The sequence below is a fragment of the Chelonia mydas genome, chromosome 10, assembly GCF_015237465.2.
Source record: "Chelonia mydas isolate rCheMyd1 chromosome 10, rCheMyd1.pri.v2, whole genome shotgun sequence".
Taxonomy (NCBI): domain Eukaryota; kingdom Metazoa; phylum Chordata; order Testudines; family Cheloniidae; genus Chelonia; species Chelonia mydas.
Genome location: NC_051250.2, coordinates 58,607,644 through 58,623,827, shown reverse-complemented (window position 1 = coordinate 58,623,827; position 16,184 = coordinate 58,607,644). Strand labels below are relative to the sequence as shown.

Below are 16,184 nucleotides of genomic sequence, written 5' to 3'. Positions count from 1 at the left end.
AGCAGAGGGGAGCTGGGAGGGGCGCAAGGAGGGCCACCCACGCTGCAGCAGGTAACCCGGGGAGGCACACAGGGGAACCGCTCCCCGCCCCAGCTCACCTCCGCCTCCCTGGGCCTGAGCGCAAAGCTGCCGCTTGCTTCTCAGCCCTCCCCAGCTTCCTGCGTGAACAGCTGATTCGGGGGGAAGTGGGGGTGGGGCGGAGAAGCAGAGCGGGGCGCGTTCAGGGGAGGAGGTGGAGTGGAGGTGAGCTGGGGCTGGGCGCGGAGCTTTCCCCGTGGGTGCTTCAGCCCCGGAGCACCCACGGAGTCGGCACCTAAGGCGCCACTTTTGATGTGATCAGTGAGGGGAGCGGCTGCTCCCCCTGCTTCCCCCCTAGCTATGCTCCCCCGCCCCTAGGAGACAGAGGGACCTACCGGATGCTTCCTGGGAGCTGCCCCAGGTAACCACTGCTGGTTCTCTCCACCTCACTCCCTGGCAGGTCCCTCTGGCTCTTAGGGGTGGGGTGGGAACCCACTACGGTGACCCACGAGATCCTCCTACCCAGTTCTGGGGGCAGTCAGGGGACAGGGGTGGATGGGGCAGGAGTCCGGGGGGAGGCATCAAGGAACGCGGGGGGTTGGATGGAGCAGGAGTCCCATGGGGGTGGGCCACGACCCCCTCGTGGGGTGAGGAGGGAACCGGTTGTTAAGATTTTGGCAGCTCATCACTGATGGCAGAGGATCCTGCAAAGAAGGCTGCTGCAACCTACACTGAGGGCTTTACTGGTCCTCAGTTTTCCCAGGTCTTGGGTGAGCTCAAAGATGACAAAGCCACTTTTGCTCTCCCCCTCCTGGCAGTAAACAGGCACAAATCCTGTTAAAAATCAATGGAAGTTTCCGCTGCATCAGAAGAAACAACAAAATCATTCATACACACACACCCTTCCCTCCTCTGCCCATGAAGTCAGATTTCACTTCTAGGAATAAAATTCCAAACCAGGAAGTGATCCTTCAAACCTGGCATTGTCACAATCATGAAAATGTCTCCTTTGGTTTGCAACAGCTACACCCTAAAAATACACAGAGAAAACAATAATATGAAACATATGCTAGACCAGGTAAAGCTTGAGGTATGCTTGAGGTAAAGCAACAAATTCAGATAGTTTCACTTCTATTTTTGAAAAACACACACATATGAAGAAAAATATAGATAATTTAGTTAAAATATTTTTATAATAAAAATTGAACTGTATTTGAGCAGAAGTACAGTACATCTGAGTTGTCTCAGTCTCCTGAGAGGGGCAGCACATCAGAGAAACATCCAACAGCACCCTCCAAAGGAAAATATTTTCAAGGCTGCCAATCCTTGGTGTCTCATTATTTTCTCATTTCCCATACATTTCAAACTTGCAGCAGTTTATAATGCAATAAATAAGTAAATAAATAAATAAATATACATTTTTATTTTATATTTTGCAGTTAGGGATTTCTTTTATCCCCACACCTTCTGGCACTGTGTGTTCAGAAACTTTAACTTTTAATGCCCTCCTAGTTTTATTAACATACATTAAACCACAGGTATGTTTCAGCAAACATAATACACATGCAGATTCACAAGGAGAGGAAAGTAACCTTTCATCTTATGCAATCAGCTCGTGTGTGGATTAAAGTGAAGTGTATCTCCAGAAATAATATTAGTGCTAGCCATATACTGTGTAAGGAGAAAGAGAGAGTTAAGCAAAGATCACTTCAGAAATGAATGAGAGCTGTGTCTTTCAAACTCTCTGCACTGTATTCAACAAACATACACATTCTCACCCATGGATCTGTCAAGTTTCTCCCATTTATTTTTTCTTTTTTTAAAAAAAGAGGCCTTTGAATCAGGATTTGAATGGATAACATGCATCAAGGGAGAATTCTGCTTCCCTTCCATTGTCTCCCTCTACCCATTGAATTAAATATTTTAATTTAATAAGGGGAACAAGAATTTTTCCTAAGTCAGGTAATACCATCTGTAGCGTCACTCCTTTCTTCAAATATTCCAAATTAATCCCTAATATAACTCCTCTGAAGCGAGCAACATTACCTCAGAGATGAATTTGGCCAAGTCTCTAAGAACAATCACAACAGATCAGCAGTAACAAGTTACCACCTTGTTAGTACAATATTGGAGTCAGGAGCTGTCATGTTGTAGGACAAAAATAAGATACTCCAAGATGTGGGATTCTATGTTAGAGGAACTTAATGGAAAATGAAGAAAAGTTTCTTCAAAGCCCAGGCAGGCCAGCCTACTCTGAGCTCTGGGACTCAGGGAGCAGAGTGCAGAGAAGAGACACTATATACTATCATGGGGAGACCATCCTTGGGGCCACCTCCAACAGTCTGTACTCCATCCATGAGGGCAATGGGCACTTGCTTTCTTCTCTTGCTTTGTCTTTACTAGATGGTCCACATTCAGTTGAAGAATAGTACTTGCTTTTGCTATTCTTCCCACCTCTGCTGCCCAAAGAAATTACCTGTGCTGCCTACCCCTAATGGTGGCCCTGTTGATGGGCTGATTCTGAAATTGGCCACTGCATGATATATCTTTGAAATATGTTTCACTCTATGTGAAATGAAGTAGGACTCAACAGACGACAGGCATCCACAGTACAAAAGTCACCTTCCCAATTGGCACTAGTTTCTCCTCGATCCCCTTTTGATAGTCTCAGCAAAAAGCCTAAGGTTTAGTGTCATTTCTGACCCAGTCTGTGTATGTATGTGTGGTTCCCATTAACAGTCAATTAACAGAACTTGGCTCATAATAGGCTTGGAATTTGAGCTACTATTTCAAACCAAAGGTGGTTGTTTCAGGTTAAGATTAAAGTACGTTGGCTGGGCAGCATGAGGAAGCCCATGCTACACTTTCTTTGTGGATAAACAAACATCAGTCTCCAGGGCTGTCCATCTAGCATCTTTCATGGGTACTAACTTCACTAGAAACTATATTTATATATAAAGGCATGGTTTGTTGATCTGATGACTTATCTTTTCAACAGTTTAAAATATTTCCTCCATAATTCTCTGTCTGCAACCCATTTAGAATAATTTACTTAATGTTTCTTCATTTTATTTTTCGTCTCTTACTTAATAGGTCATAAGTACTGCATAATAATAGAACCCCCCAAAAAACAACAATTTCTCCTACACTGTCTCTGTTCGAGAACAGCCCCAGAAATGGAATATTATTTTCCTAACAATTGTTTTCATTCTAGGTTGGTGTGTTGAGGTTGTTCCCTTCTGCCTAAAGGCTACCTTTGACATGCTTATAATAGATGGATAGAATAAATAGTTCAGGTGTCAGTGCTTACACCTCTTTGACTGAGGGCCACTTTGGGTTGCCAAGATTCCCAATAGCTGTAGAAAATAATCCACTGTAGGCTACTTTAAGACTTTGCTCAGTTTTCGCTCAAGATCTGTTTGATCCTACAATGTCTGAATATATTATTTGGAAATTGTTGTCCTAGCATGGTTTCTACCAGACACTGTGTACAGCGCATATACAGCCAGTATATATATCAAATATAAAAATTTGCATCTGATTCTACAAATACTTAATACTAGATGTAATGCTTACTGCCATTAATAGTTCCACTGCAGAATTTGTATTTGCAGAATTGTGCCCATGGTCCTTTCAAAATAGTAGTTATCAATGTTTCTTTTTCTACTAGAAACAACACTATATATAAAATGTTAATAAAATCTGCAAGTTATGAGATATTCCAGTTACGATGGAAAGGTCAGGTAGTCTGAAAGAGACATTATCAGGTCAAAGTTGGCCCCAATGTAGGTTTTATAAAAATCAGCTTACACTAATTACCTAAGATTATCTTCCATGTTTCCAATAATATTTTAAATTCCAATTGAAACAATTTCTTAAACGTATAGTGCAAAGTTACAGGATTCTTATTTGAGCAAAACTCCCATAAATTGGAAATGGACCTAACTCTATTCTTTATGTCCAAAAGATGGACATAATTTTTTAGAAAACTAGGTAAGGAAATATCAACTAAACAGCAGAATCTACTTTATTATAGATTTTAAAAGAAGAATCCCAAATACATAGCAACTACCAGATGCGACCTCTGGCTTCTTTTAGCCTCAAATCCCGGAGCAGCCTGTCTGGTTAAGGGTCATGGTCACTGACCTACTTTTTATTCCTTTTTCCTAAGGTAGTGTTAATCACTCCCAGAGCCTGAAAAAAACAAACATGTAACTATGGTAATGTTTTGTAACAAACAGCTAATTGCAGAGACATCTGTAACTATAAATAAGGTAAATCTCAGCAGTCCTTTCTCAGAGATAAATTAGCATATTACGTTATTCAGTTTTCACTCTCCACACCACTATTGATGAGTTCACTTGAGTATAATACATTAGCTAGCAAATTATGATGACTGCTGGGGAAATTAAGATTTTTGCCAATGACAAAATATGACGAAACAAGTGTTAAAAAGGAAAATAGCATCTACTCAAACAGTTAAAGACAGTGACAACTGAGCATAGGAAAGAAATGGTTATCAAATGGAAGGGGTTGACACAATGTTGCAGCCTTACCTTGTTTCCAGACTGTTTTAAAAGAGGATCTTAATGCATGACAGTGACAAATGTATTCTAGCTAAGATATGTGGGTCACCCTGAGTTTGCAACATTGTAAACCACTATTGGGGATAACATGGCTTCTCCATGAGATAATTTACCTTCTTTGAATGAAAAGATAAATGTGAATTAACGAGGAAGAATCTGAAACATCTGAACAGGGTTATTGATCTACTAAGGACCTACATAAGTCACAGAGAAGCTAATGCCTGTTTTGCCAGATGTCAGTGATGGATGGGGCAGCAGATTTAGTAGCTAAGGGAACATCACTGTCAAAAGAATCCTTAGAACCAAGACAGAATAAGAATCCCTTAATTATTCTGTGGAAGTGGGGAAAATAATGTCCCATGACAGCAATATATAGAAATTTTTTTTTTTTTTTTTTTTTTTTTACTTATGAAGTCACAGACTCTAGACAAAGATATTGTAAGGAACAGAAATACTGAATATTTCAAATTTGTTCAACAAAAATGCAGCTGTTTCTGATGAGAAAATGTGGTTTTAATAAATACCTAGTGACAGTACTGAGTTTTCCAGCTCCCTTGTGATGTTGCAGTAATCATTTCAATTCGTCTGCAAGCCAGCTTTTTGCCCACACTGGACAGAAACAGAGCAAGGAACAAATAAGATGGAGTAGGAAAAATTACATATTCTTTTTAACAACTACAGATGTTAAAATTATCATATGTTGGTTATGTAAATATTTCTGCTCAATTTAACCCCACATCTTTAAAAGCAGCCTTACTTGTCATGTGGAAATTGAAAGAATTGAAGGCGTAAGGGAAGAGCAGAGCATTTACCTCTATATCTTATATGGAATTTGCAGGCTTTCAATAAAGGCTGGTGATATCCCTGAAATCAGTAAAACACAAAAATCTGTTTAGAACATGTCTTCAGTGTAATCTGATGTATCACTCTCAAAAGAAGGCAGGAATATTTCTGCAGCACTTTCTTGCTGAAAATCTCCAGCTGCTCCACAGGATTCCTGAATCTAAAGGCCATTGCAGGGATGCATAGTTTGTCTGATCACATACAAATAGTGGTGAAAATGTTCCACAGATTTAACCATTGCCAGGAGTTCCTTTCACGTAGTACAACCATTTTTCTCCAGAAAATTTAGACTTCTGATGTAATAAGCTGCCACCCTCTCAAATTCTTTGTGTTCTTGTATCAGTACTGCTCCCAGATCGTAAGCACTAGCATCCATGTCCAATATGAACAGGGTTTTGAAACACAGGGAGACTAAGACAACAGCAGTCACAAAAGACTTTTTCAATTCTGAAAATGTTAAATCCCTTTCTCAACCCAACCTACACAATTGTTTTGCAATATTGGCAAACCCATGAATAAGCCTTCTATAGTAGGAGCAGAGTCCTAAAAAAACTGCAGTTCTGTGAATGTCTAAAGAGCTGCCCAGTTCTGCACTGCCTCAATTTCCTTTTTGTCATTGAAAACTCCCCTCACACAGATTGGGTGCCCAGGGTAAATTACCTCTTTTTGAAACAACTCACACTTTGGGCTCAGTTTCATATTGACAACCTTCATCTTATCACAGACCACTTTTAAATGTATTGGTTCATAGTCAAAGGTTTTAGCATGCACCAGGATATTATCTAGGTACAATAAAAGTCGAGAGAGCCATGTTGTGCAGTACCATCTCCATAAACCTCTCAAATGTGGCAAGTGCATGGCACAACCCAGAAGCCTTCACTTTAAATTGCCACAAGCCATGTCCTATTACAAAAGCAGTCTTTAGCCAGTCATTTGGATCCACTTCCACCTGCCAATAGCTACTTTTAAGATCCAACATAGAAAACCAGATTGCATCTGTTACAATATCCAGGATATAATTTAATCATGGTAATGGATAAGAAACCTTTAAAGTTACTTCATTTAGTTTTTAGAGTCTATCCAGAATCTGGTGCTGACATCTTTTTTCTTAACCAGAACTATGGGCAAGGCTCAAGGACTAGCTGAAGGATCAATTATGCCTTCCTGATACATTTCCTCAATGACCTCTAAGGCCTCTTCCCTCTTTGGTAGGAGTAAACAGTGAGGTGGTTGGTCAACAGATCAGTTTCCTCCAGTATCAATCTTGTGCTGGACTAGTGCAGTACAACCTATATATTTGCTGGATCAGAAGGACAAGTCCTAATTGCTAACCAGAAAGTCTGTTAGACCATTCTGCTGCTCCTCTGTAAGTGTACAGCACTGCACTGAAACAAATCCAGTTAAAACTCTGGAGTTCACCTTGACCTCTTTCCTCTTCTAGTTTTCTTCTATACAGCATTTACTAAATCCACTGGTTTACATTTTTCAGCTGTATTTCCCTTTGTTACTATTTGCTGCTTGTCAGAAACATTCAGCAAATAAACAAGAATCCATTCGTACTTCAGATCCACAAGAGCTTTTGCAGCTAAGGTTCTCCTAAGACTATGAGTGCCAAAACAGATTTCAACCACTCCCCAACTTTCCTTTGCTGGAAAACTACCACAGCATGTGGCTGTTATTGTGCTTTCTGCCCCTGGAGGCAGGACAACTTGTTCCCTGCAAACCAATTGTCTACAAATCATTTGCTTCACTTGGCCATGTTTTTAAAGAGAATTTCTACAGGCTAAATTTGTAAGTCTCCCTTTCTGGCATTTATCACACAGTTATTAGTCAAAGAAATCCAAACCAATTATTAGATCATCTTTTATCTTGGCTATCCAGACTTTGTGATCAAATTCCAGAGGTCCAATTTTCAAACCCAGTTTTCCTAATTTTTGGTCAGGTGAACAGTGCCCAGTGGGGCTCATCCTTGTACCTACAAACTTTGCCCCATCAGCTTGGTGAACCCCCATTTCCCAACCTAGGAGAGAGGCTTTCACTAGAAACTTGTGAAACTTGGTCCTCGACTGCCTTATGTTTATAACACCATTAAAGTGAGTGGTACTTTATTCCATGACTACTCACAAAGTAAGGGTCTACTCAGCATGAGCGAGGATGGCAGAATCTTGCCCTAAATTTGAGATGAGCCCAAACCAGAAAACCGAACCCAGTCTTCTCAGAATTTTGACAAAGTTCAGATCTATATCCAAACTTTGTGCCTCAGGATTCTCTTTGTATCTTGGTAAAACTTCATCAGAAGCAGAGTTAACCCAATGCTGAGCACTTCTGAAAATCCCACAGTATTGCACTAATCACCTGAAGTCAGGAAAGCTGCCCATTTCAGATTCCTGTATTCGTTCCTGCTCCACAACACAGCGAACACAGCACTTGGAGCCATGGACTATTGCAGAATTCTGAAAACTTTAATTTTCAGGTGTCTGGTTGCCTGGTATGTTTAATTTGTGCTCATAGAATTAACTTCAGTCTTAAATGTGAGTGTGTCACATGCAGATGTTTCCTGTCTGCCTTTTTTTTTCTATTTTATTCATGACTAGGTGGAAAAGGGCACATTACAGCTGTTTAATAACCATAAAATGGAAAAACATGGGTAATACTAGTTTACCAGAGTCAGGTGTAGAATGTACAGATCTTGAAACTTTAATTGAAGTGCACAAGTTGTAGCAAGAAAATTGCTTAGAAATGAGTGGAAGAAAAACCTATAAAATTTGAGAGTGTAGCTACAGGATGTTTAATAAACAAATTTGTAATTGTATCCTCAAGCTACAAAGTAGGTTTTCCCACTAAACTGAAGGAAGAGGTAATTCAAAAGCCATATTAAAAAAGCATATAAATCCCTCACTCCCAGCAAAGGCTGAGAGTGACGTGGAAGTAAAGCTATTAGCTAAGTCCTTCCCTTACAGATCTCAGCGTGGACCTGCCAGTCAGCCATGGGACAGCTCAGCAGCAAAACCCTGGTCTGGTAAATGACGTGTTACTCCGCTCAGCGTTAGGACCTCCGGAGAATTCCCCGAGCAGGCTTAGTACTGTCCCTTGATGTTTTATGCAAGAGCCTCTGGCAACAATGCAGAATGTTTAATGATGCATCATTCCATGGCTTCTAAGAGTCTTTAACCTGAAGTATTGTGAATTGCCTCTGCAACTGCTGACCAATTTTGACTGGATCAAGCCCACAGCTAGGCCTGACTGATGAAGAATCTTAGCCTCATCAGAGACATTATTTACCTGATTAATTCTTCCCAAAAACTATACTCATGCATCCCCATTCACAGATGATTGGAGAAATAAAATATTGATATTATTTAATATTCATACTACGATAGTGCCTACAGGCCTCAGTCAGGATCAGGGCTCTGTTGTACTGAATGCAAACACATTTAAAGACCCGGTCCCTGCCCCAAAGACATACACCAAACTATGTATTCAGGGCCACATTCTACAGTCAAAATTACCTAACCTGCTGAAACTAGCTTCTGCAGGTTTCCTTTTACATTCTGTATAAAGAATGGGTACAAATAGTCCATGTAGGGATCTTTGAGGCAGTGTGTCAGCTTTTCTAAAATAAGTACTTATACCTCTACTAGGGCACAGCAACCATTTGTGGAAGTTTGTCTCAGTGAATCTATACCTGCCTCCAAAGGGGAGTGGGGCCTGTATATATAACATTTAGTCCTGAAATTTTAAAAACAGATGAATAACTGGTTTGACCAACATCTCTCAAATGGTTAAGAATGGGGTGCATTTGTGACAATATTCCCACATACAACATCTCTTCCTATATTTGACCTATCTACTCTGCATTATTTCTTATTTAGTTACATGGCACAGTCTATCAGTTGGAATTTTTTCAGTCTGTATGTTGGAATTTTATTTTATTTTTTTTGCTGTGCTCACATAGTGGCTGATTTTACAAGGCAGCAACAATACAACCCTTATATGTCAAGAACAGAACTGAGGCCCGAAGATGTGCAAGACCAAGATAATCTTAATCAAATGCCTTCATCATTTCATCTGTCCTGCCTTTTCCCTCCAAATGTCACTCATCTTCCAGAATATGAGCCAAATTCAAACCTGGTATAAGATGGTGCAACTCCGTTACAGAATTGCACATATATCCAGCTGAATTTGTTCCTATGACTACACTCAAGGCCTTACCATAGTAAACAGTGACTAATTTGTGTGTGCAGGGGAGGGAACTGCTGCCTAGGAATGGACAGAAATCCTGTCTTATGTTTCACTGTAGATTTCATGTTATCATGCAGAACTTTAAAAAGTAAAAAGGCATGATAGTAGAGCAGTAAAGGGGCTTTCTCCAGTAAGAAATCATTCATTCCCCAACTGACTGATGTGTTAAGACATGTTGCCTACATGAACTCAGGAAAGCCACATACATGTATTTATTATAATGGATAACTATAAAATTTGTGCTTATTGCATGTACAAGAAGTAAAATGTTAATACTTTGTAAAATAAATAATTACACTGAAATGATATTTCTATGATTTAGACATTAAACCAAACCTAATCTAATTTGCTGCAGCTGGACACCACCTGCAGAGTACTGTTTAAGTACTCTGAACATTACACACTTATCTTTTAAATATTGATAATGCCATTTTTCATTAATGTGACATGAAGTCCCACAGGGAATAATTATGCTAATAAGCCTTAATGATTCTTGCAAATAAATGATCAAACAAAATTGCTACTGTTGATTTATATTAATGGGTGCCTTTAGGAGGAGATTTGTCAGGATGTGCTGCTTCTTGAATCCCAATTCATCTTATTTAGCAGAAGAATGTACATAGTTTGTTAAACAGATTAAGTGTTTAAAATATAATGTGTTCATGGAGTTTCTGCAGTTCATAATGTTCAGGCATTATCATCTTGCCTTATGGCAAATCTGCATGAAATGGTTTCTTTGTATATAATTTTTCTTCAGTCCTTTTATTTCCCTCTTTATAACCCCTGTGGCTAAAAAAAAGTCAAAATTCCTTTTTTAAAGCCTTCTTTCTGTTTGTGTTCCTGAGATTCTGAGAGCCATCAACAATGCCCTAATCGCTTGTGTGTGATCTAGGTAAGAAATCAGTGAACTGAAGCATAGTTTTCTTCACTGTTTTACTCGGTGAACAGGTGCATTGCTGTCAACAATGGTGTTCCAAGCCATGTGTCTAGAGGAACTTTTGGTGCTTTTACCAAAGTAAAATATTTGTAGTTTGGTGGCCCAGGGATTTTTACAGTTTATATGCAGGTGGACTAGGTCAGTTTCTACTCCTTTCTGATATATTGGAGAATGACACCACTCTGTTTAGACATGCAAAATTCTAACCAGGTTTGCTCAGAAAATTCCCTTTCATACAGTTGATGGCTTCATGTTGTAGGTAGTAAGAATCCAATATCAGCATGGTACCTTTGCTCCCCAGGGCACTACAGAGGTCACATGGCCAGTTTCTATGGGGAGACAGTTGAGGAGAAACACATCTAAGTTTAGTCACAAGATAAACTTTAAGGTCATGCATCTCTAACCAGAGTAGAGCTGGAGAGAGATGGGAGTTAAACATGTGCTTCAGTCTGTCCAAATTCAGCAAAGTGCTTATGCCCATGCTTAAGCTCTTGGCTAAGTCAGGGCCAGGATCAAGTCGCCAAGGGAGATTCTATCACATGAATAAATGTGCTTTTCTCTAATCATATAACAAATGGCTGCCCCAGTCAGCTACAGAGGGCTGAATTCCTCTCTTAATTAATTCTGAAATCCAGTGACAGTGGACAACAGCAGAATGTAGGCCACAACATATGTTTTTGCTTTTGAGGCACTAAATAGTTTGTTAAAGTGACCACTAACTTGATGGTATTTTCATCCATCCTGGTACTTCTGGGATGTCCCAGTTTTTAGAGCTGGTGAGATACTTTTCAAAAAGCTCAACATTTTGAGGAAAAAATGAATAATTTTCCATGGAAATATGTTTTCCAAATTTCAACCAGCTCTTACGAAACAGCATCACTTTGTAATGTTGTATCCACAGTGGGATGGTGTTTTGACTCAGAAATGGCCTGAGGAGATTTTGATAAACATTGATCATGTTGCATCATGAAAGTCTGCTGAAACATCATGACATTATACTTAAAAGTTTGCCTTACAAGCCAATCCCAGGAAAGTGGCTATAACCAAGACAGCTGGCTGTGCCTGCACCCCAATATGAACAGCCTAAGCACTGAGCTGTAGTTTTCTGATAAAGTTATAAATTAATTTGATTTCTAGATTCTTTCTGCAAAATTGAACATTCCCTGGAAGCATCTCAGATAAGTCACTTTTCCTTTACAAACAATGGGTCTGATCTTGCAGATCCTGAAGACACTGGGAATTCTGTACATGGACTGACTACAGGATTGGGAGTTATTTAAATTCTATGGGCTGACAATTATATGACTTGTGATCTTTACTTTAACACACTGGAACTTTAAAGCTTTGCTGTTGAATTCTTTTCAGATTCAGATGTTTCAGTTCAGCATACCACAGGTGAGTTTCCTTGTCCTGGATTTCCTTAGAAGCAAAACAATTTATAAGTCTCTATTCTCTTCTCCCCTTCAATTTCTATTCTTTCAATTAAAGCCCTGTGCGAATACAAAATTTGTATCCATATCCGATCCCCAAACATGGCCCACAGGTATCTGCAGATTTTCAGGACTCTACTTTCAATAAATCGCCAAGCAACTAATCAGTGAACCCTTTCAGAGACATAATTACATTTTGTACAGTGTGTGGTGCATAGGCACTGTGCAACTAGAGGGATGACCAAAGGGGTGAGAGTTAGGCACTTCTACATTCTAATTCTGACTACATTCTAACACTCACTGTGTGGCCTTGGGCAAGTCATTTCAGCTCACTGCCTCAGTTTCCTCATTTGTTCAGTGTGGATAATGATACTTGCCATACCTACCTCAGAGGAGTATTGTACAGATTAGTCAGTTAATGTCTGTACAGCACTTTGAACATATAAATTGCTATATATTAAATGTTAAGTGTCTGCCATCTTGCCTACATATAATGGACCTGTCAAGACATGCACATCAGCATTCCCCTTCTATCCTCCCCTTATTGTCTCTTTATGGCCTTCACTTGTGGCATCATGTCTAGTTTAGATGTAAGCTTCTATGGGGCACAGACAGTCCATCACTTGTTTTTGTGAGACACCTAGCAAATTTCTAGGTACTCAGACAATAAGGAGGTGGCGTGGTTAGGGCACCGGACTAAGTGAGGAGAGCTATTCCTGGCTCTTCCAATGGCTCTCTGTATGTTACCTCAAGCAAGTCACTTCACTGCTCCATGTCTCAGTTTCCCTATCTGTAAAATGGGGATAGTAACGCGTACTCACCTTTGTTCAGTGCTTTTGAATCTACTGGTGAAAAGTGCTGTGTGTGTGAGTGTGTGTAAGAGAGAGAACTTTTTATATGCTTCAGAGTAGCAGTCATGTTAGTCTGTATTCGCAAAAAGAAAAGGAGTATTTGTGGCACCTTAGAGACTAACAAATTTATTTGAGCATAAGCTTTTGTGAGCTACAGCTCACTTCATTGGATGCATAATAATAACAACAACTTTTTATATATAACCTGTTATTTTTTACACTGAATAAACTTCATAGATATCTTAAGATTCATTCCCTGTTTCTTGCATTCAGATAAATCATATTTAACACAACAATGAGTGCCTGTGCACCCTGGGTGAAATCCTGGCCCCAGTGGGTTGTCATTGACTTTAATGGAGCCATCTTTTCACCCCCTAAACTTACCTTTAATTAGTATACCTCTTTGGTACTGTTGTTCTCAAAATATTACCTGCTCCTTTAATTTCTCCACAGTATTTTACACTCCTCAAATCTACACAGCTATATATTGCAGAATGCAGATACCATTGTAGATCACAATAACTCAGTATACCAGGCTTTTCACAAACAGGAGGATTTAAATCCATTTTCTCTTTTCTTCTCCAGTTTACCAGTCTTATGTTTCCTCCTGTTTTCCCAAGTTCCTAGTCTGGTATCCTTGGTTCCTGGCCAAGTTTTTTTCTTGGTCTGAAGATTCCTTCAGCACTGCTTCACTTCATTTACACCTGAGGACTCTTCTGCCTGTTCCTTGCTGTGTGCTGACTGATTTGACCTCTGTGTCTGCACAACACCTAGCACAATGGGGTTTGGGTCCATGACTGGGGTTCCCAAGTGCTACAACAGGGGTTCTCAAACTGGGGGTCAGGACCCCTCAGGGGGTCACAAGGTTATGGGGGGTCACAAGCTGTCCGCCTCCACCCCAAACCCGGCTTTGCCTCCACCATTTATAATGGTGTTAAATATATTAAAAAGTGTTTTTAATTTATAATGGGGGTCGCACTCAGAGGCTTGCTATGTGAAAAGGGTCACCAGTACAAAACTTTGAGAACCACTGTGCTACAATAATATAATAAATAAAATAAAATATCCTTGTGGTTCGGATAAAGGACACCCATCAGGTTCCTTCTTGTTCTGAGATCCCTCTGGGGTCTTCTTCACTCTTGTGAATACTTTCATTTTTCACTCATTCTGAACATTGTAGTTCCCTTGGTTACTGGAAAGTACCCCAGTATCCCCTGTAGAATACAGTTCTAGAAGCAGCTTGTCTCTATTTAATTGTGACTCCAACCCTCTTTTACCCTTATGTCACAAGGGGTACCTCTCTCCAGTTGTTTATGTTTGGGCATTGGTGTTTGGCTTGAGTTCATCTTTGGGGTGATAAGTCATCCTACTTTAATCAGAATTTGGGGTCCAGCTCTGTCCAGACAGCCTGGATCAGCTTCAGTCTCTAGTCCTCCTTGCATGAGTAGAATTACAGCCCTTATTCCATTGTGTATATGAAGATAAAGAAAACTAAATAGCCTCCTTTCTTCTTTCCAAGCTGAAACTGAAAATGCAGCAGCTAGCCACATGCCTGGATGTGCAGCCCTCTGTCCCCTTCATGACCTAGCACAGCTTCTAGAAGCTTCATTTCCTTGACATGCAATCCCTTCTTATTCATTCTTTATGTGGACTTCCAGTCACACCATCTGGTCAGTTCTATGTGCTTTTACTATGTTGCAGGTTTTCATTCTGTGTTGCCCTGGCATTGACCTTTCACACTCAACATAGATAATGTGATGTTAGCTTAGCAACAGTTTATATATTATTTGCATAATATTTTGATAAAGATATACTCATTGATACCTTTTGTTTTTTTTTTAAAATGCACATAAACCAGTATGTCAAATGTGTATTGGCTAAAAATTAATATTTGTTGCTTATCATTTACAGAGTGAATTGTGGCTGTTCTTAATGTCCAAATCCTTTTATCCTGACCGTTCTAATGAAGTCATACTCTGGACATTAATTCTTATATTATTTTATTTTTGACACCTGACTGTTCACTGCCAGCTACACAGAAACAAATTACTACTCTCTAGACTGCAAGATTCACCCTTTTTTTCTTTTTAATATTGCAGCTGATTTCTAAAGACTGACTTAATAGAAAAGGCTCTTCCCTAACCCCTGACAAAACAGAGCTGCTCTGTCCTGCACCAGTCTTCTTGAAGGCCTAAAAATTTGTATTTCTGAATTTCATAGCAGAGCAGCAGTATGTCAGGACAGAGTGACTGTTAAGGCAATACACAGAATATACCAGATTGTGTTTTGGCTGAAAACTGAAACATTTAACTTCACCAGTGAGAGTAAAACTGGATAAAATAGAAATATGTTGACATTTCTTTCGTAACTAATATTTTTAGGAATTTATAACGCAGCCATAAAATAGGCCATGAGTTTCCAGGCAAGGGAGATACCAGTTTCTTGTCAACTGTTGGAAATGGGCCATCCTGATTATCACTACAAAAGGTTTTTTTCTCCTGCTGATAATAGCTCACCTTAGTTGATCACTCTCGTTATAGTGTGTATGGCAACACCCATTTTTTCATGTTCTCTGTGTATATATATCTATATCTATCTATCTATATCTATCTTCCTACTGTATTTTCCACTGCATGCATCCGATGAAGCGGGTTTTAGCCCATGAAAGCTTATGCTCAAATAAATTTGTTAGTCTCTAAGGTGCCACAAGTACTCCTCAGTAAAACAGTGACACCCACTGGCAAGCTAATTCTTGTCATTGTAGAGTCAGGGTTCTCAGCCTGGAGTTATAACTAGAGATGGTTGAAATTTTAATAAATTTCAACACAAATCATGGCAAATTATTTACATTTTTGAACAGCTCTAATCACACACACAGTGAGGGTCACAAAGGGGTTTTCTGAGCACTTCAAATTTAAGTTTTCTTTTAAAAAAAAACAAAGTTTCCAGCCTTTTGGTTTTGAAGGTAACCTTCTAAATGTAAATGACTGCAGTAATTAGGGTGCTTAAACATGTAGAAGTGGGATAACATGCAATTAATGACATTTTCAGTAAGAATCTATACAATATAGAGTTTTCCAGTGTGATATTTTCTAATGCCTTGAGTGTAAATGATGACATTGGTCATATATACTGAATAAACTTAATGAAACAAACAAATTTATAATATAATTTTTGTGGATGAAACAGATGAATCTTATCTCCTTCAAAACTAAGAGCAAAAATTGTGGAAAACTAATAATCAATACACAAAATGAGAAAGCTAAAGGACAGTGGG

The 16,184-nt window shown here is 39.4% G+C and overlaps 1 protein-coding gene across 1 annotated transcript in view; it reads right to left on the bottom strand.

Annotated features, from left to right (window-relative positions):
* The window catches only part of MNS1 (meiosis specific nuclear structural 1), a 30,680-nt gene extending 25,532 nt beyond the window's left edge, over positions 1-5,148 (bottom strand). Inside the window, exon 1 of the mRNA XM_043524660.1 lies at positions 5,129-5,148. The gene's annotated coding sequence lies outside the window, so the exon portion shown is untranslated. The remainder of the gene's footprint in view (positions 1-5,128) is intronic.
* Positions 5,149-16,184: the final 11,036 nt, after the last annotated feature.